The following is a 26,702-nucleotide window of genomic DNA, read 5'->3' as shown; positions in this document are numbered from 1 at the left end:
AGTTCCTGAAGGCATGGAGAGGGAGAAAGGATTAGAAGGCCTTTTTAGTGAGATATTAGCAGAAAATTTCCCAGGTTTGGAGAAGGACAGAGAAATCCTAGTACAGGAAGCTCACAGAACCCCTAATAAACACGACCAAAAGAGATCCTCACCACGACACGTTGTAATTAAACTCTCCACAGTGAAACATAAAGAAAAGATCCTCAAATGTGCAAGAGAGAAACGTCAGATTACTCTCAGAGGATCTCCAATCAGACTCACAGCTGACTTCTCATCAGAAACCCTACAAGCTAGGAGGGAATGGCGAGATATAGCCCAGGTACTAAGAGAGAAAAAACTGCCAGCACAGAATATTATATCCTGCAAAGCTATCATTTGTGAATGAAGGTGAAATAAAGACTTTTCATAGCAAACAGAAATTGAAAGAATTTGTCGCCACTCGTCTAGCCCTGCAAAAGATGCTTAAAGATGTGTTACACACAGAAACACAGAATCACGGTCATCAATATGAAAGAAGGTAAAGGAAGGAAACCTCACAGCAAAAGATCACAGGGAATTCAAAGCATATATTAGAACTTATCTTTGGCAAATGGCAGGGCAAAGTTACCACTTATCATTAGTCACATTGAACGTTAATGGCCTGAACTGTCCAGTTAAAAGACACCGATTGGCTGATTGGCTTAAGGAAAACAACCCATCTATTTGCTGCTTACAAGAAACACATCTTTCCAACAAAGATCCATACAGACTGAAAGTGAAAGGCTGGAAAAAGATATACCATGCCAACAGAAATGAAAAAAGAGCGGGCGTAGCCATCTTAATATCGGACAACATAAACTTTACCACAAAAACTGTTAAGAGAGACAAAGAGGGACACTATATAACGATTAAGGGATCAATACAACAAGAAGTTATAACAATTATCAATGTATATGCACCTAACTACAGGGCACCGGTTTATCTAAAAGATTTATTAAGTGACTTAAAGGGAGACTTAGACCCCAATACAATAGTACTGGGGGACCTCAATACTCTACTCTCAGAAATAGACAGATCAATAGGACAGAAGATCAACAAGGATACAGTAGATTTAAATGACACTATAGCCCAAATGGATCTAACAGATATATACAGAACTTTTAATCCTACAGCTAAAGATTTTACATTCTTCTCAGCAGTACATGGAACCTTCTCTAGGATTGACCACATACTAGGCCATAAAGCAAGTCTCAGCAAATTCAAAAGAATTAGAATCATACCATGCAGCTTCTCAGACCATAAAGGAATGAAGTTGGAAATTAGCAACTCAGGAATCCCTAGAGCATACGCAAACACATGGAGATTGAACAGCATGCTCCTGGATGAACAGTGGGTCATAGAAGAAATTAAAAGAGAAATCAAAAATTTTCTGGAAGTAAATGAGGATAACAGCACAACATACCAAAACTTATGGGACGCAGCAAAAGCAGTGTTAAGAGGAAAGTTTATATCAATAGGTGCCTACATCAAGAAATTGGAAAGGCACCAAATAGATGAGCTTTCAATTCACCTCAAGGATCTAGAAAACCTACAGCAAACCAGACCCAAATCTAGTAGGAGAAGAGAAATAATTAAAATCAGAGAAGAAATCAACAGGATTGAATCCAAAAAAAAACATTACAAAAAATCAGCCCAACAAGGAGCTGGTTTTCTGAAAAAATAAACAAAATTGACACCCCATTGGCCCAACTAACTAAAAAAAGAAAAGACCCAAATCAATAAAATCAGAGATGAAAAAGGAAACGTAACAACAGACACCACAGAAATAAAAAGAAATATCAGAAATTACTGCAAGGACTTGTATGCCAGCAAACAGGAAAACCTATCAGAAATGGATAGATTCCTGGACACATGCAACCTACCTAAATTGAACCAGGAAGACATCGAAAACCTAAACAGACCCATAACTGAGACAGAAATTGAAACAGTAATAAAGGCCCTCCCAACAAAGAAAAGCCCAGGACCAGATGGATTCACTGCTGAATTCTACCAGACATTTAAAGAAGAACTGACTCCAATTCTTCTCAAACTATTCAGAACAATCGAAAAAGAGGGAGTCCTCCCAAATTCTTTCTATGAAGCCAGCATCACCTTAATCCCTAAACCGGAAAAAGATGCAGCATTGAAAGAGAATTACAGACCAATATCCCTGATGAACATAGATGCAAAAATCCTCAATAAAATTCTGGCCAATAGAATGCAACAACACATCAGCAAGATCATCCACCAGACCAAGTGAGATTTATCCCTGGTATGCAGGGATGATTCAATGTGCGCAAAACAATCAATGTGATACACCACATTAACAGACTGCAGAAGAAAAACCATATGATTATCTCAATAGACGCCGAGAAAGCATTTGATAAAATACAACACTCATTCATGATGAAAACTCTAAGCAAACTAGGTTTGGAAGGAACATTCCTCAATACAATCAAAGCAATCTATGAAAAACCCACAGCCAACATCCTATTGAATGGGGAAAAGCTGGAAGCATTTCCACTGAGATCTGGTACCAGACAGGGATGCCCACTCTCACCACTGCTCTTCAATATAGTTCTGGAAGTTCTAGCCAGAGCTATTAGGCAAGAAAAAGAAATTAAAGGGATACAAATTGGGAAGGAAGAACTCAAACTATCCCTCTTTGCAGATGATATGATTCTGTATTTAGGGGACCCAAAGAACTCTACTAAGAGACTATTGGAACTCATAGAAGATTTTGGCAAAGTAGCAGGGTATAAAATCAATGCACAAAAATCAACAGCCTTTGTATACATAGACAATCCCATGGCTGAGGAAGAACTTCTAAGATCAATCCCATTCACAATAGCTACAAAACAATCAAATACCTTGGAATAAACTTAACCAAGGACGTTAAAGATCTCTATGATGAAAATTACAAAACCTTAAAGAAAGAAATAGAAGAGGATACCAAGAAATGGAAAAATCTTCCATGCTCATGGATTGGAAGAATCAATATCATCAAAATGTCCATTCTCCCAAAAGCAATTTATAGATTCAATGCAATCCCAATCAAGATACCGAAGACCTTCTTCTCAGATCTGGAAAAAATGGTGCTGAAATTTATATGGAGGCACAAGAGACCTCGAATAGCTAAAGCAATCTTGTACAACAAAAAGAAAGCCGGAGGCATCACAATACCAGATTTCAGGACATACTACAGGGCAGTTGTAATCAAAACAGCATGGTACTGGTACAGAAACAGATGGATAGACCAATGGAACAGAATTGAAACACCAGAAATCAACCCAAACATCTACAGCCAACTTATATTTGATCAAGGATCTAAAACCAATTCCTGGAGCAAGGACAGTCTATTCAATAAATGGTGCTGGGAAAACTGGATTTCCACGTGCAGAAGCATGAAGCAAGACCCCTACCTTACACCTTACACAAAAATCCACTCAACATGGATTAAAGACCTAAATCTACGACCTGACACCATCAAGTTATTAGAGAACATTGGAGAAACCCTTCAAGATATTGGCACAGGCAAAGAATTTCTGGAAAAGACTCTGGAGGCACAGACAGTCAAAGCCAAAATCAACTATTGGGATTGCATCAAATTGAGAAGTTTCTGTACTGCAAAAAAACAGTCAGGAGAGTGAAGAGACAACCGACAGAATTTGAAAAAATATTTGCAAGCTATGCAACAGATAAAGGGTTAAAAACCAGAATCTACAAAGAGATCAAGAAACTCCACAAAAACAAAACCAACAACCCACTTAAGAGATGGGCCAAGGACCTCAATAGACATTTTTCACAAGAGGAAATCCAAATGGCCAACAGGCACATGAAAAAATGCTCAAGGTCACTAGCAATCAGGGAAATGCAAATCAAAAGCACAATGAGGTTTCACCTCACCCCGGTTAGAATGGCTCACATACAGAAATCTACCAACAACAGATGCTGGCGAGGATGTGGGGAAAAAGGGACACTAACCCACTGTTGGTGGGAATGCAAACTGGTCAAGCCACTATGGAAATCAGTCTGGAGATTCCTCAGAAACCTGAATATAGCCCTACCGTTCGACCCAGCCATCCCACTCCTTGGAATTTACCCAAAGGAGTTTAAATTGATAAACAAAAAAGCGGTCTGCACCCTAATGTTTATTGCAGCACAATTCACAATAGCCAAGACCTGGAACCAACCTAAATGCCCATCAACGGTAGACTGGATAAAGAAATTATGGGATATGTACTCTTTAGAATACTATACATCAGTAAGAAACAACGAAATCCAGTCATTTGCAACAAAATGGAGGAATCTGGAACACATCATGCTGAGTGAAATAAGCCAGTCTCAAAGGGACAAATACCATATTTTCTCCCTGATTGGTGACAACTAATTGAACACCAAAAAGGTAACCTGTTGAAGTGAAATGGACACTATGAGAAATGGTGCCTTGATCAGCATAGCCCTGACTGTTAATGAACAACTTAATACATTATCCCTCTTAGTAGTTTTTTTTGTCTGTTCTACTTAATATGACTGGTTTAATTCTGTAATTAATACACAGTTATTCTTAAGTGTTGAAATTTAACTGAAATGTGATCCCTGTTAAACATAAGAGTGGGAATAAGAGGGAAGAGATGTACAATTTGGGACATGCTCAAGCTGACTTGCCCCAAATGGTAGAGTTAGAAACATACCAGGGGACTCCAATTTAATCCCATCAAGGTGGCATGTACCAATGCCATCTCACTATTCCAAGTGATCAATTTCAGTTCACAATTGATCATAATGAAAGGACTAAGAGTCAAAGGGAGCACATAAACAAGTCTAGTACCTGCTAATACTAACTGATAGAATAAATAAAGGGGAGAGTGATCCAATATGGGAAGCGAGATACTCAGCAGACTCATAGAATGGCAGATGTCCTAAACAGCACTCTGTCCTCAGAATCAGCCCTAAAGGCATTCGGATCTGGCTGAAAAGCCCATGAGAGTATTTCAGGCATGGAAAGCCAAGACACTCTGGAAAAAAAAAAAAAAAAAAAAAAAAAAACCAAAACCTAAATGAAAGATCTCTGTGAGTGAGATCCCAGTGGAAAGAACAGGTCTTCAAAGAAGGAGGTACCTTTCTCTGAAGGGAGGAGAGAACCTCCACTTTGACTATGACCTTGTCTAAACAAGATAAGAATCGGAGAACTCAAGGGGCTTCCATAGCCTGGGAAACTCATGACTGGTGCATAGGGAGATTACTGATGCCATAAACAGGAGTGTCAATTTGTAAAGTCAACAACAGGAGTCACTGTGCACTTACTCCTCATGTAGGATCTCTGTCCTTAATGTGCTGTACATTGAGACTTAATGCTATAACGAGTACTCAGACAGTATATTTCACTTTGTGTTTCTATGGGGGTGCAAACTGTTGAAATCTTTACTTAATGTATACTAAACTGATCTTCTGTAAAAAAAAAAAAAAAAGAAGAAGAAATTATCAATTCCCAACTTGACTCTCACTGGGATTAAACATGACAATAGGTCTGATCTGATTTCATCATCATTTAAAAAAAATCATCTATTATTTTTCACTTTATGTTTCTGTGTGGGAACAAACTGTTGAAATCTTTACTTAATGTATGCTAAATTGATCTTCTGTATATAAATAGAATCGAAAATGAATCTTGATGTGAATGGAAGGGGAGAGGGAGTTGGAAAGGGGAGGGTTGCAGGTGGGAGGGACGTTATGGGGGGGAAGCCATTGTAATCCATACGCCGTGCTTTGGAAATTTATATTCATTTAATAAAAGCTAAAATAAAGAACGTGAAGGCAGAAAATCTGAATAAAAGTGCAAAGAAAATCAAAAGCAAACAATAGAAATATTTATGGAAAAATGACAGTGCTAAGTTGTTAGTTATCAAAAATAATCTTGAATATAAATAGCTTAAAATCTTCAATTATAAGATACAGACTGGCTGAAAAGATACAGGCTGGCTAAATGGATTAAAAAACTAGACCCATGCATTAGCTGCCTTCCAGAAACTCATCACCAACAAAGATACACACACTGAAATTAAAAGGAATGAAAAAGACATTCCATGCAAACAGAAACCAAAAAAGAGCAGGATTACCCATCCTAATATCACAAAAATAGACTTTAACACAAAACTGTTAAAAGAGACAAATAAGGGCATTATGCCATAATTTAGGGAGCAGTTCAACAGGAATATGTGACTATAGTAAATGTATATGCACCCAATCAGGGTGCCAAGCTATTTAAAAAAATGTTAACAGATCTAAAGGGAGATTCAGTCCTCAATACAATAAGAGTGGGAGATCAAAAAATACCCCACTTTCATCAACTGACAGATCAACTAGACAGAAAACCAACAAACAAAAGAGCTGTACCACAGTATGGAACAAATGAATGTAGGCGATACCTACAGAAAATATCTCCCCACAGCCTCAGAGTACAGTTTCTTTTCATCAGTGCATGGAATTTTCACTAGGATAGGACATACACTAGGCCATAAAACAAGGATCAACAAATTGAAAACAAATTTTCATGTATCTTTCCCGACCACAATGGAATGAAGCAGGACATTAACAAATTAAGATATTTCAGAGCATATGGAAACACATGAAGACTGACCAACATGCTCCAAAATGAAAAGAAATCAAAAGCAAAATAAAAAAAATCCCTGGAAATGAATGAGGATGAAAAAACAACATACAAAAACCCATGGGATACAGCAAAAGCAGTGTTAAGAGGGAAGTTTATAACAATTACTGCCTACATCCAGAAATCGGAAAGGCATCAAATAAATAATCTACAGTATATCTCAAAGACCTAGAAAAACAACAACAAACCAAACCCCAAATTAGTAGGAGGAAAGAAATAATTAAAATTAGAGATGAAATAAAAATTGAGAGAATAAAGATACAAAAGATCAGTGAAATGAAGAGCTACATTTTGAAAAAATAAACAAACTTGATACAATATTGGCCAAAATAACCAAAACAATGAAGAAGACCCAAATTAATAAAATCAGAGGTAAAAAAGAAGACATAATAATGGATACCATAGAAATGGAAGCAGTCACTAAGAATTACTATGAACAGGTATATGACAACACATTGGAAAATCTAGATGAAATGGATAGATTTCTAGACACATACAATCTACCAAAATTGAGTCATGAAGACATAATAAACATAAATAGGCCAAGACAGAGATTGAATCAATAACAAAGACCTTCCCAATAAAAGTCCAGAATGGGATGGCTTCACTGCTGAATTCTAACATAGTTCTAAAGAAGAAATAATTCTAATTATTTTGGAATAATTCAAAATAATTTAAACAAGAGAGAACCTCCCAAACTTCTATGAGGACAGCATTGCCTTAATTCCAAAACCAGAAAAAGATACAACAGAGACCAATATCCCTGATGAAGATAGACGCAAAATCCTCAGCAAAATATTGGTTAATCCAATGCCACATCAGAAAGATCATCCACCCAGACCAAGTAGGATTTAACCCTGGAATCCAGCAATTGTTAAATACATGCAAATCAATAAGTGTGAAACATCACATAAGCAAATCGAAGATTAAAAACCAAATCATTATCTCAAATGATGCAGATGAAGCATTTGATAAAACACAACATCCTTCCATGATAAACCTTAAGCAAACTGGGCATAAAAGGAATATGCCTTAACACAATCAGGTAATATACAACAAACCCACAGCAAGCATTTTATTGGAGTGGGGAAAAGTTGGAAGCATTTCCACTAAGATACAGAACCCTCAAAAAGAATATCCATTTTGTTCATCTTAATCACTGCTATTCAATACATTTCTGAATGTTTTAGCTAGAGCCATTAAACAAGAAAAAGAAATCAAATGGATACAAATTGCAAAGGAGGAAGTAAAATTATCCCTGTTTGTAGATGACACAATCCTAAGTATTGGGAAACCAAAAGACTCCACTAGAAGATTATTGAAACCCGTAAGAGAGTTTGGTAAAGTTGCGTGATGTAAAACCAACACACAAAAATCAATAGCCTTTATACACACAGAAAATGCTATAGCTATGAACTTGTAAGGTCAGTACCATTCACAATAACTACAAAAAATTAAACACATTGGAATAAATTTAACCAAGGGGGTGAATGATCTCTACGATGAAAATTACAAAACATTAGTAAAGAAATAGAAGACACACACAAAAAAGGAAGAACTATCCATGTTCATGGATTAGAATATCATCAACATGTCCATACTGTCCAAAGCAATTTACTGGTTCAATGTGATCCCAATCAAAATATCAACTACATTCTTCTTAGACAAGAAATAACAATGCTAGAATTCATATGGAAACACAAGAAATTCTGAATATCTAAAGCAATCTTAACAAAAACAAAGCTGAAGGTATCACAATACCAGACTTCAATACGTACTATAGAGTATACTATAGAGTAGTTATAATGAAAACAGCTTAGTATTGATGAAAAATAGACAGGTGGACCAATGGAACAGAATAGAAACCCCAGAAATAGATCCAGGCATCTACAACCATCCTCTTGTGCTTTCCCAAAAGCGTCAGTAGGGAGTGGAGCAGAAGTGGAACAGCCGGGTCTCAAACAGGCACCTGTGTGGGATGCCCCTGTAGCAGGCAAGGGCTTCAATGCGGGCTTCTCATTTGTCTTTGAATGAGAAAAGTGTACCCCAGCCTTGGGTTTACCTACAGACAAAGAAAGTAGATTTTTATAGCTCTTCTCAATGTTTACCTGACTCTAAGAATTGTTTCCTTAAATCTTAAGGTGGTTGACAGGTTGATACATTCAGGCCTTAACCAAGATTTTTATATTCTTTATTTCATGTATATCCATTGGCTGAGTTTCTTCTCCTAGGACTACACTGTGTTCTTATAGAATCTGAAGTGCTTAACAGGGCACTCTTCCTCTCTCAGATGAAATAAATGAAAAATTATGATGTCTTTTGTATATTTTTTCTGTGGTTCTTCCAAGCCCATTCTTACTAAGTGACATATTTGCAGATGTTAACTGCCAGTTTCCCTATCACCCTGACCCCAGCCACAAAGTCTAACTAGGAATTGCAATCCTGGACTAAGTATAGACATAGCAGTAATGGAGTGAATGGAATAAAGTATTTTTGGTCCTCTAGAAATCCTGAGTCACTTCTTTCCTTTTGGGATACACAGTGAAAGAGTTATTTTGTTTTTGCTTTTTTCCTGTATGGCTATTTTATTATTTCATGGTTTTATTAATGAAATATTTCTAGCTTTTAATGATTGTGAAACATTTTTGTCTTCATAAATATTAATTTTAACAGAAGCCAGAAAATTATTAGCTTTCAATATTTTCCTTTTTAAAATTTAACCATAAGATTTTGACTCTGAATATAATTTTGATGAAAGTCAAATATCACTTCCTTCTGCTCTCAATTTCCTTAGTTACACAAAAACTAACCAGTTAAACAAGCAAAATATATAAAAAATTAAAGTATACTGAAAATATACTTAACATCTAAATACTAACAGATGTTATAACTTATTTAAGGTAGATTATACTGATAGACTTCTAGAGAATATATTTATAAAAGAAAGAAATGGAAATAAACAGAAGAGCCATGGGCACTGGGTTTCATTATTGTTGGTAAGCAGGAGTAGGAAAAAGGAAGAGAACTCATGGGGCATCAGAAACCAACTTATCTCATCCCAATTCCGCCTTAGGATGCCTTGTATCATGACAACTTCATGTGTATTTGTCTCATTTCTCCTGCATGAATTTAAACTCTTTGAAGGTAAGACCAAGGTCTGGCACAGCATTAGCAACATATTAGGTGCTCAAAATAATATTTCACTGGTGAAAATAATTTTACAGACTTATGAGAGAAAGTTTTTGTGCTCTCTGTCTGTAAATAGTGATAAAGGTGAACAAATTTTACTAAATTATTTCTCTACAGGTAAAAATAATATATTATCCTATAAAATATTGTTGAAATGATCTCTGAAAGATTTGCAAATACATTACCTATTTTTTAAGGGACTCTCCATTTAGACTGTAAGATCCCGGATTCCCTATCATTATCTTATTTAACAACGGCTGGGCAGTACAAGTCTCTTTGATTAGTTCTGATGAACATATGTTATCTTAGATATTCCTTGTAACACACACAAAGAGAAGATTTAAAAACTAGCCCAGGGAGACTGTCATCACTATGCCAATGTGAGATGGAACACCTTCTAAGGAGGGGCCTGTTGAATTGAGCCAGATGACTCAATGAAGCCCTGATTGCTGCCTGGGACTTTACTATAGTGAGTTGATATCATAACTGGTATTAGTAGAGCTTAGCATGTGTACCAAACTTGTCATACATTTATTGTCCATTAGGTTCTCATTCAGATGGAGATGCAAATCTTTCTTCCTTTATTGGAAAAATGTTATGAGCTAAAAACTATCCCCCCATATGTTGAAAACCTTGCCCCAGTACTTCATCATAATGTAACTATATTTTGGAGACAGAGCTTTTAAAGAAGGAACTGTTAATATGAGGTTATTTGGGCAGATTATAATCCAATACAACTGATGTTTTAAGAAACTCTGTCGGGTGCAGAGAAAAGCAATGCGGAAACACAAGACGTTGGCCATCTACAAGTGAAGGAGAGCAGCCCTGCCAACATATTCATCTCCTTTTCAGCCTCTAGAGCTGAAAACTAGATTTCTGTTGTTTAAGGCACTAATTTGTTGTACTTCACCATTGCAGTGCTAGATGACTAACATTAGGATCGTAACGAATCCAATGACTTGGAGAATCAAATAAAATCCTTCTCCAACTGCATCTTGTTCTCAAATCACAAAGTAACACCACATTCTTTACAAAAACTGGCAGTACCGTATGTCATCACAGCAGAATTTTGGCAGAAATGTACTTCTTCCTTGCAGAGTTATCACTCAGTTTTATTTGTCCTTTTTCTGGATGAAACATTGGATTGCATTGTAGATAGCTACAAGCTAGTTTATTGATGTTAGTTTTCTTTGTTGTCTGGTTGTCTTCTATTCTTTTTCCTTTTCTTTAAAGTTTAAATAACACTTAAAACTTTAGAGCATGAAATTCAACAACAGACTTCTCAATGCAAGTCTGAAGAGTTCTTTTTCAAATCTTGGGTTGACTTTATAATAGATAAACACAAAAAGTACTGAGGTGGCTTATTACAGGTATATAAGACACATGACTTAAGTTTATTCCATAGTGTAATTTTACAATATACAATTACCATATCAGGATATTGCCTTGATATTTCATGAACTTTTAAACAATAAATGTGATACAATCTTGGGAATCATTGAGTTGAACAGAATCTATAACTTCCTGGAAAAGTTTTTGCATATATGCTTTCTTTGGGAGGTAAGGTTATAGAGTAGCTGACATTTTTTTTTTTTTTTATTTTACAGGTAGAGTTACAGACAGTGAAAGAGAGAGAGAAAGAGAGAAAGGTCTTCCTTCCCTTGGTTCACTTCCCAAATGGCCACCATGGCCAGCGCTGCACCTATCTAAAGCCAGGAGCCAGGTGCTTCCTCCTGGTCTCCCATGCGGGTGCAGGGTCCAAGGACTTGAGCCATCCTCCATTGCCCTACCGGGCCACAGCAGAGAGCTAAACTGGAAGAGGAGCGACCAGGACTAGAACCCGGCGCCCATTTGGGATGCCAGTTCCGCAGACGGGGGATTAACCAAGTGAGCCACGGCCCCGGCCCTGTAACTGACACTTTTAAAGGGATTTGTAAGAATTAATGCTATAAAAGAAAACTGAATATGTCAAAATTTTAAGCATTTGTTATAGAAAAAATACAACTTGATCCTTTGAAATAAATCAAAATTCCATGTGTACTCAAATATCTTATTGTGGTTTCTATAGCTTATCTAAAATAAGTGTAATATTGTGATTTGTTGCTTTTATGAAATAGTAACTTCCATTTCATTAAATGCCCATGCTTTAAAATTTTTATTTATAATCCTTATAGATCCCTCGAAGGTAGATATTATTCTTTTCCTTTTATAGTTAGGAAACCAAGACTTCAAAAAGCCTAAGTAACTTATAAAGTGGATATATAGCAGAAGCTCTATGGTAATGAAACCTGGATACAGTATTTTTTCTCTAGAGGTAGTGTAACATCTTATTTTGTTAAATAACTACTATATCAGGCCAAAGCTAAAAACTGTATAATCTTTGGCTTTTAATATTAATAAATGAATACTCTGAGGATAATGCTATTTTCATTTAACAGATGAGCACACCGAATCTAGTGAGGCCACGTGACTGAAAGGATGCAGAGCTGAGATCAAATACTGAAAAGTTGAAAAATGCTTGCTGCCTTCTAAAAAATTCAATAGCAACATATAAGCAATTGCCTGGATATTTTGGAATATCTTCAGATGAACATAACATACACTTCTACAGAGCATATAATCAAGTAGGGATTTTATTCTCTAATACAAGGAAGTCTGAATGACAATGGTTCAGGAATGATACGACAGTTTAAGAATATTTAGCAATGAACTGGGCTCTTCCAAGTCTTCCTGTTCCATCATCATTACTATGTAGCTTTCCTTGTGATAAGACAGCAGCTTTACTTCCAGACACTGCATTTTTATCTGGCCCAGGAGAGAAAATGTTCAATGGGCTAGATAAAAAAGGCTTCTCTTCAGGAAGTTAGTTTTGGAGAAGGAACCCTTTTAATGAATGTCTTCTATCTTTACAGCAGAACTTAATGATACTTCGAGCTAGAAGCAATGCTGGAAAATCATGGACTATGGCGAGGTACACATTGTTTTCACTACCAATTCTGAGTTTGATTAGTAAATAAGGGGATGTAATTGTATATGAAGCCAGAGAGGCTTGCTAAATTATTGGTACCTTTTTGACTTTGTTGGGTAGCCTATTGGTGACTTTGTTGAGTGACTGTAGAGGAAATAACAATGATTTAGAAAATAGAATTCAACAAATCAATAAAAAGTTAAATGAGCAATTACTAAATGGTACAAATTGTTCTAGATTCTTATGGTATGGTAGTAAACAAGACATGCATGGTTCCTGTTCAAAATGTGCAGAAATAGAATGAAAACCAATAAAAAGGAAGTCTAATGTATATAAACTAATAACATAGGAAGGACAGAGTATGTAGGATGTACACCATTATTAAAGGCAATGGCCAGGAAATTTCACCATCTCTCTTACTTATACCAGTGAATCTATCTTGCCACAAGTCAGGTTGGGAATTTGGGTAACTGAGCTCAGCACTTCCATCACTATGGAAAGAAGGGAGATCAAGACTTTGGTTGACTTGCCGGCCAGCTGTCTCTTCACAGGATCCTCCTTCTTCAGCTGTTGGATGGAATGCCTGCACTCTCCTTTACTGATAATGAAGTATTTCCTTGAAGACTATAATGACATCTATCTTGTACACTTGTGAGCAATAGATTTCATGGATGCTGGAAAGTGAAGATACTATTCAATCTGTGATTGCCTTTTTTTGGCAGGCAGAGTTAGACAGTGAGAGAGAGAGACAGAGAGAAAGGTCTTCCTTTTTCCATTGGTTCACCCCCAAATGGCTGCTATGGCCAGAGTGCTGTGCCGATCCGAAGCCAGGAGCCAAGTGCTTCCTCCTGGTCTCCCATGCAGGTGCAGGGGCCCAAGCACTTGGGCCATCCTCCACTGTCTTCCCGGGCCACAGCAGAGAGCCGGACTGGAAGAGGAGCAACCAGGACAGAATCCGGCACCCCAACCGGGACTAAAACCTGGGGTGCCGGTGCCGCAGGCAGAGGATTAGCCAAGTGAGCCACGGCACCAGCCTGTGATTGCCTTTGAAAGGAGGCTTCCTCTGGGTGGGGCTGTGTTGGTTTTAGCATCAAGAGGGACATAGCTGTCTGCAATGTTTTCTGTTGAGAAAATATATTATTTGTTTACATTATTCCTAAATTTAGTAAAAGCCTTGAGTACAAAAGACCTATGACACATCAAGAAATGGTGTCCTCAGTTCCAGGAATGCCTGTCTTTGGGCTGACATTGTAACCACTAAGATAGCTATTTGAAAGAGGTTGTATACCACCATCTCTAAGTTTTTTAAATTGAAAAATAGCATCATAGTAATAAGTAGCTCATAGTAGTATGGAAAAGACTGATTTTTGCCTCTGGTTTGTAGTATGCATCCTAGAAAACATATGGTCTGAGTGCTTTCTGCATTGGACTGTAGTTGCTTCCTGCTGTTCTTAGTTTAGCGGTAAAGTACGGCCAGCATAAGTCAAAATCTTCATTGTTCCCATGACATGAGGTTTTCCTTGCTTCTTATAAGACCTTAGATATATGGCTTACCACAACAAATGGGCAATTTGAGCAACAGCTTTTATTTATTTATTTTTATTGCGAAAGGTGGAAAGACATTGAAAAGAGACACAAAGAGTTTTCAAGGATTGTTTGACTCCCCAAATGCCCATAACATCCAGGGCTGCACCAGAACAAAGCCAGGAGCTCAGAACTCATTCTAGGTCTCCCATACACGTGGCAGGGATCTAAATACTTGAGGCATCTCCTGCTGCTTCCAATTGTGCTCATTAACAGGAAGCTGGAATCTGGAGTGGGACCAGGACTTGAACCCAGGCACCCCAATGTGGAATGTGGATATTGCAAACAGCATCTTAGCTGCTGCATCAAATCCACATTGCCAAGTGGTAGCTTTGATGGTCACTGTCAATCTATCTACCTCTATTCCTTTCTTACTTTAAATCATCCAGCGCTGATATGAAAAAGAGCTTCTGAGCACCTGGCTCCTGGCTTCGGATCAGCGCGATGCGCCGGCCGCAGCGCGCTGGCCATGGCAGCCACTGGAGGGTGAACCAACGGCAAAAGGAAGACCTTTCTCTCTGTCTCTGTCTCTTTCTCTCTCTCTCTCTCACTGTCCACTCTGCCTGTCAAAAAAAAAAAAAAAGCTTCTGAACTTTTTATTTTTACATTTGATAATGTGATTTGAGATAATCAGCTGGAACTTGTATTGTGGGTCACAATAATTATGTTTTGATATCAGTGAATTATTGCTGAATTCAACTCCAGTCTTTTAAAAATTAAAATTAATCATACTAGAACTTTGCCAGGCATTACTCAGAATCCCATGATGATGCTTATGAGTACATTATAGAGGGTCAAATTGTTTTTTAAAAAATGATTTTTCTTGTCCTAACTATATATAGTTTGAACTGTCTCACATCAATGATAAATCCATTTTGACCTTGTACAAAGTTAGAGCTGAAGCATAAAATAGAGTTCCATATTTCAAAGTCTATACTTTGTTCAACTGCACAAAACAGGGCTGGCGCTGCGGCTCACTAGGCTAATCCTCCGCCTTGTGGCTCCGGCACACCGGGTTCTAGTCCCGGTCGGGGCGCCAGATCCTGTCCCGGTTGCCCCTCTTCCAGGCCAGCTCTCTGCTGTGGCCAGGGAGTGCAGTGGAGGATGGCCCAAGTCCTTGAGCCCTGCACCCCATGGGAGACCAGGAGAAGCACCTGGCTCCGGCCTTTGGATCAGCGTGGTGCTCCAATGGCCGCGGCGGCCATTGGAGGGTGAACCAATGGCAAAGGAAGACCTTTCTCTCTGTTGCTCTCTCTCACTGTCCACTCTGCCTGTCAAAAAATAAAAAATAAATAAATAAAAATAAATAAAAACAGAATATACTGCAAATGATAAACTATGTGAAATGAAAGTGCCAATAGTTATCTGGCCATTTTCATTTCTGTCCAGATGGTAGAAAATATAAATATCTATTATTATTACAGAGAATTCCATTATTTCAGAAGACCTCAGGGAAGCAAGCCCATGGACTGATTTAAACTGTGTCTATGCATATCGCAGTTTCACCTCACTTAAAAGTCTTTGTCTATGTGAACTTAGAAAACAGCATTAAAAATTAACAAGTACCCTTCATCTTCCTCTTTTGTAGGAATTACATCTGAGATGTGACTCTACTGGCTGTCCATTGAATCCCAAACTGTCCCTTAAAAATGGAACCCACCAAGATCAGCAATTATTTTATTTACACAAATTAGTTTATTACTGCAGATATGAACTGGGTATAATTTGTTTGGGGGGGAACATCCTTCACAGTGTTAATTGTATAGACTGATTTTCAGATACAGTGAACGAGAACAAATGGGAAGCCTTGAGGGAAACTAAGCATTAACAATTTATGCTTGATGTTCCCTTTTATTTCAATACTGCATTTTGAAATCAAGATTTTTCTAAAATGAAGCTATTTTAGTTTTGTATGGGCAGACTAAATAAGATCTAATGTTTGAAGACTGATGAGATTATTTTTGTGTAGAAAATGTGAGTTAAAAATAGCAAATATTTTCCAGCTATCTAAAAGCTAAATTTCCACAAATGCTTTATAAGGTGCTTGCATATATTTTAAATTTAAAAAGTTTTAATGGATAGCATTGAATTCACGATAGGAAACATAAATACAATATAATGCATGTAAAGAAAGATGGTGCACGCGTGTGTGTGTGTGTGGGGGGGGGTGTTTTGCTCCTATAGCCTTCTGACCTCTTTTCTGCTAACCATAGAACATAATTTATCTTGATCGTCATCATTCATTTTTCACTTTGTCTGAAATGAGAACATGTTGTGCATGACTGTGCAATGTTATTATTATAAACCAATAAATAAGTTTCAGTGTGCTACTTATAGTTTGTCTCTATAGCCACATTAATGAAAGCTAAAAAAAAACCCACAAGGATATTGTGAAATATTTTATCATGTAAAACAGCAAATTAGATGTCTAGTTTTAATATGTAAGGTGATAAATTTTATATATTCAGAGATGGAAACTTGCTTACACTTTTTTTTAAAAAAGACATATATTTCCTCATTTGAAAGGCAGGATGACACAGAGAAGGGGAGAGACAGAGAGAATCTTCCATCTGCTGGTTTACTTCCCAAATGCCCACAACAGCCAGGACTGAGCCAGGCAGAAGCCAGGAGCAGCAATTACATCTGGATCTCCCACTTGAGTGACAAGAAGCCAATTACTTATGCCACCATCCCCTGCTTTCCCAAGTACATTTGCTGGAAGCTGAACCAGAAGTGGAAGAGCCAAGATTTGAACCAGCGCTTTGATACAGGATGCTGGTGTCCCAAGCAGTGACTTCATCTGCTGTGGTCCAACTCCTACCCTGTGAACTTGCTTATGCTTTGATAACTACCTGAAATTTAGGACTAAATATAATCTTATTTTTCAATAACATAGGAAACATTTTTCAAAGAAAGAGAAATTGAGTTTTGGTCTTATTAAGTGTTATATTTCACCACTATTTCAGATAGCTTTTCATCATGACAACCAAATACATGAGGCAATTAGTTTTTTAAGAAGAAAAGGTTTGTTGTGCTTACATTTCTGGAAGTTCAAATCCAAGATTAGGTGGCCATACTGACTCGGTCTCTCATGAGGGCAGCAGATGGGTAAGTAGAACACCTGTGGAGGAAGTTGCCGCATGGTGAGCCAGGAAACAGAGATGTTGAGTGACACCTCATTTTATAAACCAACCCCTCTAGAGAATCAACTTCTCTGGGCATACAAGTGGCCTAAGAACCTCCCATGGAACCACCATTGGACTATATTTCTCTCTTCTCTGTATCATTTACTTATGACCTTGGAATTTAGACAACTGTATTGGTAGCTTTGGGATCCACAAGGAGAAAAGGCCTATACTTCCGGGAATGGAGAGTCCCTACCTGTATTTCCAGGGAAGAAAAGTCCTTGTCAAGGCCCCTGCAGGTGCCTAAAGGTCAACCAATGAGGATCAGACATGTCTCAACCTTTAACCCCCATGCACTGAATCTATAAAAGGAGCCCTCCCAATCTCTGACGCAGGACTTCCCCAGCCCCTGTTCTGTTGGGATCGGGGAACCTCACCCAGGAGCAGAATCCCAAGAAAAGCTTATGAATTAATTGATTTGTCTGCCTGGGAAGATTTGTTATGCATCAGACACCTTGCAGATGGTGTCAAAACCCGGGAGCTGAGGGTGCGCACCTCCTCTTTCTGGGTTCAAGGTCCCCTTGCTCCTTGAACCTATCTGGTGCCCCAGGCTGACTACGGACCACGCTCAACCAACTATAAGTAACTCCTCCCCTGCTCTCCCTCCCTCCTCTGGGTTGGCCCAGTCTGCGATCTCCGACTAGCTCTCCATCCAGGCAGAGACCTCCAAATCGTGTCTACGTGGGCTCTGTTCTCCGCTGTTTAGCCTCCCAGTGGCTGTGGAGACGTCATGTCGCTGGCTTGGCCCTGTAGAGGAATGACATCTAATCTGTCTGCTGAAGTCCGGGACAGGGGATGCCTTGCCCGAATTCCAGTAGATCCTGGGCTGCTGGGGAGACCATGGGATCTGGCCAATCCCCAGGGTAGGACTCAAAATGCCCCCTGGCCTGCCTCTTAAAGAACTTGAAGCAACTGGGACTGGCCCAGGACCTATGGCGTAAGCGCCTAATCTTCTACTCCACCCAGGCATGGCTTAATTACCTTGAGAATTTCTGCCGCAGGGAGAGAAAATGGTCAGAGGTCCCATATGTCCAGGCTTTCTGGGACCTCCGCTCCCATCCTACTCCCTTCTCCCCTACTTTCCTCTCTGCCTGCCCCACGGCCCAGGTCTTGCTGGCCAAGATCCAGCCCCCACATCCTAAGGACACCTCTTCTGTGTTACTGCCAAACTCCCCACCATCCACCTTTTCAGACCCTCCTGAGTTCCTGGGGACTCCACAGCAAGCTAGAAACCTCCCACCCCCACGTGTGCATTCTTCCGCCCCGCCGCCATGTCCTGCCTCTCCCTCTGGCTCCCCGCTGCCATTGCTGAAAGCCAGGTAACCATGTGGCCCAACCCGCTGTGTCCAGCTCCACCCCCATCCTAATGGGATTTGCCGTTCCTGCTTCCCTGACCACCCTCTGGCAAAGTTATAAAAGGACCTGTTCCTGAACATGTGGCTCTCTAGCCTCCTCCTCTGGTCTCCTTTCTCTTCTCTCTTCTCTCCTGCTTGCTCTCTCTTCTCTCCTCACTAGCTCCTCTCCTCTCTTGTCTCTCTCTTACACTCTCCTTCCCTCTCTTTTTTCCCTTCTTCACCCCCACCCCCAGTCTTCTGGGTTTTAGGTCAAATGCCTAAGCCAAAACCTCTGCCTTCCACATTTGCAGCCCCAACTTTTCATTGTCTCTGCTCACTATACCTTCCCCTCCCACCTATGAATTCAGACTTTATCTTAGAACCAGGCCTGGTCCAAAGTCTACTCTCTCTGTCTTATCAGTTTGGGAATGATTGTCTCCATGCTTTCACTCTCCAGCCCCTGTCTTCAACTGTTTTTTTTTTTTTATTTTATTCATTTATTATTATTTTTTTTGACAGGTAGAGTGGTGGACAGTGAGAGAGAGAGACAGAGAGAAAGGTCTTCCTTTTACCATTGGTTCACCCTCCAATGGCCACTGCAGCTGGCGCGTGCGGCTGGCACACTGCGCTGATCCGAAGCCAGAAGCCAGGTGCTTCCTCCTGGTCTCCCATGGGGTGCAGGGCCCAAGCACTTGGGCCATCCTCCACTGCACTCCCTGGCCACAGCAGAGAGCTGGACTGGAAGAGGGGCAACTGGTACAGAATCTGGCACCCTGACCGGGACTAGAACCCGGTGTGCCGGCACCACAGGTGGAGGATTAGCCTATTGAGCCATGGAGCCAGCCCCAACTGGTCTTTTGTCCCTCCCTCTCTTCTTCCAGTTTTGCTCCTCATTTCTCTATTCTAAGCCTGACTTTTTTTTCTCATTTCTCTACTCTCTTCAAAGTAGGAAACTAATTCTATTATGAAGGACTCTCCAAGGTGCACAATTTGATTTTTAGATCTTATAAAAGGGATAGCTAACATTTCCTGTAATAGCATGGCCAAAGTGAAAGTTTAAATTATAATTTCACAGCTGGATCTACTTTGACATCAGCGAAATAAACAGTAAATAAGGAAAACCTCCTTTTCAGACCAAACAAAGGGAAAGAAAGTTTTAAAGTAAGGACATAGCTTTCCTGACAGGCATTATCTGCCTCAACATAAACCACTATCAGAACATACCTGTGGCTATAGACTTCTAGTTTAGGCCACCAAAGATTAGAGATGGTACTTGAGCACCCCCTTGACTTGTATCCTCTGGTCTGCTTTAACAAAAACTAGGAGGAAAAGAAAGCTAGGCATCAGAAGCAATGTAAAGATAGGTGGCAAGCCTATTCATGGCTGTTTTATACAGTGATCTGCCCTCAAGGAGACTCAATAGGCCAATCCACTGCAGTGGCTTTCAATGTGGTAAGCCTGGGCTTCAGCAGAATCAGTTTATGAAGAGCCCTGGCAGCTCTGCCAGCCTAGAGTTGGATCACTGGAAATGGACCTGCCCTGGAGTCAAAGGACTTCAGGTCAGAGCCACAGATCTTAGTAGCTCTAAGCTGAAAAGCCCTTCACTCAGCCCCGCTTCCAAAGTGACCACCGCTGCTGAGAGGAGACGGCCAAATAGGATCAGCAACATTGCAGGCAGAGCTGTAAATTTCCTGTTGGAGTTGCCACCTGCCTTTACCTGGCCAGCTCTCCTCCCAGGCCAGGTATGTAATGGAAGTCAACAGGGTGCCTTCCCCAAGGAGGTTCACACCTCCCTTAGGATGTACCCTATGTGAAGAAATACATAGGTCTGGGCCTCTTACAAGGCCTAAAGCCCACCAGATTATTAGCAAGCCCCTTCTGTCAGTTTCTATTTGTCTCTCAATCAGAGAACTTATTCATGGCTTAAATAGCATCTTTCTTAGGTTCTCCAATAATGACTCTGTCCTTTGTTCTACACCCTGTCTAGCCCACTTGGACCTCATTCCTTTGTAATCATAGCTTCTACTCTAACATCAATGACTCTAATCCCAACCTGTGTGTACTGATGGTCCTCTCCTCCACTTAATGTTGTATGATTATTCAGAATTCCTCTACATACGAACCCCTCTACCTGCAAAAGGTTAGTGGCCTTTCTCCCAGTCCTGGCTGGGATCAGCTTTAAACTACATCCATCAAACAGTCTTCACAAGGGTCCAGAGGACCTCCCCCCCATTTCCTCTCCTTTATGAAATCCTTTGATTACCTGGTTAATACCACTCTTAGGATCATTGGTTGCTATTCTCACCCTGACTTGTATACTACAGTGCCTGTTTAAGTATTTATAGCAGGTGATAATGGAATGAACCAAGGCCTTCAGCAACCAGGCGGTCAACCAAATGCTGCTACCGGGAAATATTTGGCTCCCCACCCCGGAGACAGTGGCTTGAGACATCGTCTCATGCCAGCGAAGAGTACCTCATCGACCCAAATCAGCAGGAAGTAGTCAAAGAGACTCATCATCACACTCTTTCCTATCATCAAAAGGTTGGGATGGTAGCTTTGGGATCCACAAGGAGAAAAGGCCTATACTTCCGGGAATGGAGAGTCCCTACCTGTACTTCTGGGGAAGAATAGTCCTTGTCAAGGCCCCTGCAGGTGCCTAAAGGTCAACCAATGAGGATCAGACCTGCCTCGACCTTTAACCCCCATGCCCTATATCTATAAAAGGAGCCCTCCCAACCTCTGACGCAGGACTTCCCCAGCCCCTGTTCTGTTGGGATCGGGGAACCTCACCCGGGAGCAGAATCCCAATAAAAGCTTGTGAATTAATTGATTTGTCTGCCTGGGAAGATTTGTTACGCACCGGACACCTTGCATGTATGAGTTCAGGGAGTTCATCCTGTTCAAACCAAAGCAACTTGTAGAGGGAAAAATGGGAGATTTTTTGTTGGGTTGTTTCTCACAACACAGGTTGGGTGTCAATGACAAATTGAGAAATGGCAGAATTGGCAAATGGAGAAATGTGGAGTATTTGAGTTTTCAAAGTTCTGTTGGGAGTGACAGCAGAATGTCAGGGTGCTGTGCATGTGTTCCTGTGTACTTCAAATGCAGTTATGTTCTCATTTATTAATCTACCTAATTTTTATACCAGCTAAACAGTGGCAACCTCACCTCCTGATTGAGAAATGGCCAAGAAAAGTTCTGTCATCAGGTGATAGAAGAGTTTCTAGGACACAGAGCTCCTTCCCTACCCTTCTTCTTCCCTGGTCTGCCTACTCTTTTCTTCACACTTATACCATGTGCTTTTGGAAGGGAGAGAAAATCTATCTGGAAGGGGATTTTATACCCATCTGTTAGTGGTTTCTAAGCATGTGTTCTCCACTAAGGAGGAAACAGTCTGCATGGAATCTCATATTTACATAGTATCAAATATTGACCCTACTCTGTACTATTATCCTAGTACCACAATAATTCAATAGATTATCTTTCCCTCCAACTATATTAGGTAATAATGAATGAACTAAATGGAAGCTACAGTTTATCCCTACTTGGAGATCAGATAATAACCAAAGAGTAGAGTCCATCTGCACTCAGGTCCAGCATGTATTTATCCCTTAGTTATGAATTTCTGCTTCAGAAAATGCAGTTCGGGTTCTCCATGTGGAACTTCTAAGGAAAAGAATTAAGAATAGCAGCTAAAAACTAAAATAAATAAGATCCTCATGAAATTTAAGCTTATTGTGGAATTAAAAACATTCAGTTTCAGAGAGAACTTTAAAAAATGCCCTTATTGAAAATTATACAATGTATACATGTAACAAAATATCAAATAGTACCCTATAGACACATAATTTTTATATCTCTCAAATTTTAAAAAAATGTATATTTTAAATTAGTTTACTCACTGACCCTTTCTCACTAGATAGTTACACTTGGGCCTTCTGTATCCATAGGTTCCATATTGATAAAGTCAACCAGATACCTATTGAAAATAGTTGGGAAAACACTTTGCTTCTATACTGAATATGTACAGACATATTTCTTATCTTTATCCACTGAATAACACAGACAATACAGCATAAAACTATTTATGCATCATTTACATTGTATTAGGTATTCTAAATAACTTAGAGGTGAATTAAAGTATAAGGGATGATATATATAGGTTATATGCAAATACTACACCATTTTAAATAGGAGACTTGAGCAGCTGTAGATTTTAGCACCCTTGAGAGTTCTGGAACCCATCTTTTAGGGCTATTGAGGAAGAACTAAGTTCTTTTCTCATGCCATCTTAAAATACTTTACAGTGTAATTTACTGTGCTCCCAGCAGGTGTATTATTACTTCCTTGTTGTTGCTGCTCCTGTACCTGGCAAGCAGCTCTTTGAACATTTCCCGAATACATTTTAGAGAAGCTTATAGATTCTCTGAATATCTTAAAATCCATCTTTCGCTATTTCTGGCAGGGCTTGTTATACTTGATAAACCTAATGTTTTCACAACTGTCTCTTTGAGAATCATGTTGTTACTGCTTACTCCTTAACTGCCACGCCCCTCATTCCCCTTTATTTGAGATGTCTTTATCACAATTATTTGTTTCCTGTTCTTGGCTTTGTTTTCTTTGTTCCTGATGGGTACAGCTATTTATATTCCTCTCATTTGGACAGGAACATTTGGATTCAGAGGCAGTGTCCCCAGAAGTAGAACATATCTTGATGGCACTTGGGGTTTCTTCTGAGTTTCTTTTGGAAATGATTCTACATCAAAGGGTGAGGTAACACAGTCCTACCCATTACACATTGAATGGGATTTTATAAATATTTAGCTCTATCTAGAAGATGAGAAATGCCATTCATTCTTTGAAAATGCAAGCAATTTTCAGCCCATTTTTAGAAAAACAGTCTCAAGGACATCTTTTTTTGGTGAGTTGTGTCTATTTATATTTGTTGACTTATTAATTCCCATTATGAATTATTTATTGTTGTAACACGACCTTTCTCTACCTTGGGGATCTCCCTTTACTGTATCATCTATAGTGTGGATGACATTGAAATTAAGAATTCCAGTGTCTACACAAGGTCAACAGGCTGGGAATGCTTCCTGAGGAAGAAAACATTCAGTGGTCGTCAAAACTGGAAAGGGGCAGGTGTTTGGTTCAGAGGTTAAGATATCACCAGGGATTGGGGCCAGCAACGTGGTTCACTTGGTTAATCCTCTGCCTGAGGTGCCAACATCCCATATGGGTGCCGGGTTCTAGTCCCAGTCGCTCCTCTTCCAGTCCAGCTATCTGCTATGGCCCGGGATGGCAGTGGAGGATGCCCAAATGTTTGGGTCCCTATACCCGCATGGGAGACCAGGAAGAAGCACCTGGCTCCTGGCTTTGGATCGGCTCAGCACCAGCCATAGTGGCCATTTGGGGAGTGCGCCAACAGAAGGAAGACCTTTCTCTCTATCTATAACTCTGTCAAATAAATTAAAGAAAAGAAAAATATATCATCAGGGAGCACTGCATCCAATTTTGCAGTCCCTGGCTTAAGTCTCAAATATGATTCTGATTCCAGCTTCCTGCTAATGCACTCCCTGGAAGGCAGGAGGTAATAGAATAAAGTAACTTGGGAACTTGGGTCCCTGCCACCCATGTGGGAAACCCAGGTTGTGTTTTGAATGCCTAGGGACAATACCAGTTGCAGGCATTTAGGGAGAGAATCAATGGATTGAGAGTCTCAGACCATCTCTCTCTGTGTCTGCCTTTCAAATAAAATAAATTTTAAAAATTGAAAACTAAAATCTAGTGAGCACAGAGCAATGTGTTTGCAATACAAGGTCTTGTTTCCCCAGGCTGCATGGGCTCAGGTTGCCTTGTCAGAATATACTTCCAAATCTGTCCTGCTTCTCTTGTCTGCCCTATAATGAAACCTCTGCTTCAAATCTGGTCACTGCACTGGAGTCATGAATTGAATGCTTCACACTCTGCTTTTTAAGTAGTTTGTTCTTGTCCAAAAGACAACTGCAGCTCCCATTTTTTTTCTCTTCTCCATGGTCAAAAGTCAATTTTAAATGCCAATGCATCAGCTGAGCTAGACCATCTCCAAGTCTCAATTTGGAAAATAGGCGATCTGTGCTAACAGATTACCAAAAAAATGTATTGTGAATGAGTGAAACTGACATTTTGAGATTTGATGATTGTTTACAGCCCTTGTCTACTATTGAGGAACAGTGTTTTTTTTTTGTTTTTTTTTTTTCCTATTTGTTGAATACTTTACTTAGTGTAGGGTTAATCTTATTAGTATAAAAGAGACTGAGAGTAGATCACTGTAAAAATTAAAGAATGAGAAAGGAAGGAGGAGAGAGGGCAGGGTGAGGAGTATTACTATGCTCCTAAATCTATATATATGAAATATGAAATTTTTACCTCCAAAAATTTAAAAATAATTTTTAAAAAGGAATAAAAAAGCTCCACAGAGAAGTCTGGCCACTTAGGATTACATGGGGCCATGTTCTACATCTTGGAAATGATCCTCTTTTTGGAAATATTTCCATATGCAAAATTATATTTATCATATTTTAAAAATTATTTATTTTTGAGAAGAGGAGTAGGAGGACACACACACACACACACACACACAGAGTAGAGCACTGTCTTCCACCTGCTGGCTTACCCCCCAAATGCTTGTAACATCCAGGACTGAATGAGGGCAAAGCTGGGAGCCAGGACCTCAATCCAGATCTCCCACATGAGTGGCAGGGACCCAACTACTTGAGTTATCACTCTGCCTTCCAGGGTGCATGTTAGGAGGAAGCAGGGTCAAAGAAGAGCCAGGACTCGAACCCTGGCACTATGAAATGAGATGGGAGCTATAACCCACTGCATCAAATTCTTACCCCTTTCCTATTTTCGTATTCTCCCTGTACCTGTACCTCTCTTCTGTATTGTGTGCCCTAGAGTAAGAGCCACAAGCGACACACAAACCTGGGCATGTTGCCCAGTTAGTTACTTTCTGGCTATACTGTCATTGGATCAAAGTCAAAGCTTGCTCAGTCAACACTCTCTTTTGTCAATCTTTGGTTCAACACAATCTGACACTTAGAAAATTTGCTTCAAAGAAAAAGGTCTTTCTTGCTTTATTTGGTCTACCTATAATTTTTTGCACATGATTAAATCACCTTAATCTTATCTCCAGCAACAGCTATATTAATATTAAAATAATTATGTGCCTTTAATATTTTCTAATTCATTTTATGTTTTGTATTTCCTTTTGTATTAGGATTTTTAACAAGTCAATTTATACATTATTTTAACAATATCTTTAGGTAGCTTAATTTATTTTTCCTTTTCAGTTCCTGGAATTCTTTATACTCATATTGGCACTATCCTCAGCATTTAAGGTCAATAATGACCTAGGTTTGACCTGTTAGGGCATAAAATTTCCATTAACCACAGTGATTGGTTCAAGGATAAATATACTAAAAAAGTAGACCAACATTTTCATAAGCATTAGACAAGGCTTTTTTAGAAAAGTAATATAACAAATTAAGTAGCTATTGTTTGTGCTAAAGAAATACTGTTTTTCTTTAGTTTTTCTACTGATCCAAATTATTTTATCAAATAGGTAAATCACTGCTCCTTCTATATATTGTCCTTTGTTTTAGGTTTTAAATATATCAAACAGGAAAATACCATAAGTGAGGATTGTCACCCTGCTCAACAGGGGTGCTGTATCTTTTCTCCTGGATTCTCACCTGTGGGGGAGA

The sequence above is a fragment of the Oryctolagus cuniculus genome, chromosome 6 (assembly GCF_964237555.1).
Source record: "Oryctolagus cuniculus chromosome 6, mOryCun1.1, whole genome shotgun sequence".
Taxonomy (NCBI): Eukaryota; Metazoa; Chordata; class Mammalia; order Lagomorpha; family Leporidae; genus Oryctolagus; species Oryctolagus cuniculus.
This window is presented reverse-complemented; position numbering follows the sequence as displayed.